Here is a 910-nt window from a genome sequence, read left to right as displayed (position 1 = left end):
TATTTCTGTGAATAGCTCTCTAAGAAAAGTAGCAAGACCGCAATTTTTTTAATGTATTATTTTTAAACACAAGGAATGCATTATTAAAACTTTTTGACAGTTTCTGTTTTACTCTCATGCGGGCTCAACCTATATTATCTTGACAAGATTTTAAGATCTTTAAAGGTGTAAGTATTATGTCTCTATTGATAGAAGGTGTAATTTAAGGGACCATTTTGTTATACAGCATCTGTCCAGTAAAAATTTCTGTTTTTTTTTTTATTTTGTTATTAAGAGCAAAAAGGTTTTAGAAAGAACGTTTTGGAGATTTAAAGTTTTATTTACATTATATAAACCCAGAAATCTCAAATGAACACAAGATAATATTATTTCATTAGCTTTGTTTAAAGACATGATCAAAAAAATGTGTTTAAATGTTTGATGTACTAATGTCCATCTAACCAGTGTTTTCCTTCCATTGAAATAGAACTTTCTGTAATTACAAATCAGTATTGTTTCTACCAGGTAAGAGCTATAATTTCCAAGTATTTTACTAAATACAAATAAAATTGTATTTCAATGTTGAATATGAGCTGCAGATATAGGTACATGTGATTTATTATGCATGAATCTGTATGTCTGTGTGCAGGAGTAGAAACCTGCAATAGGGGTTCCGCATGCACCGGAACAAAGCATTTTCCTTAGTTAATCCAGAATAACCTTTGCCAAAGAATTGGTGTTATCCTCTTAGTCTGACGTAAATTAATTGGGAAAAATGTTGTAGAGATCTACCTGTCTCTAAAATCTGTCAAAGGAAATTTTGCATCACTCGTCACTGTAAGATGTTTAAAGGGTGTATTTAGAGTCCATTTTATGTCATTCCAGCATTTCAGAGTGATCAAGGTCTAGGATCTCATATATCAAAGATTGC

This window comes from Cyprinodon variegatus, unplaced genomic scaffold (assembly GCF_000732505.1).
Source record: "Cyprinodon variegatus isolate N-32 unplaced genomic scaffold, C_variegatus-1.0 Scaffold356, whole genome shotgun sequence".
NCBI lineage: Eukaryota > Metazoa > Chordata > Actinopteri > Cyprinodontiformes > Cyprinodontidae > Cyprinodon > Cyprinodon variegatus.
The sequence above is the reverse complement of the archived record's forward strand: the minus strand, read 5'-3'. Positions refer to the sequence as shown.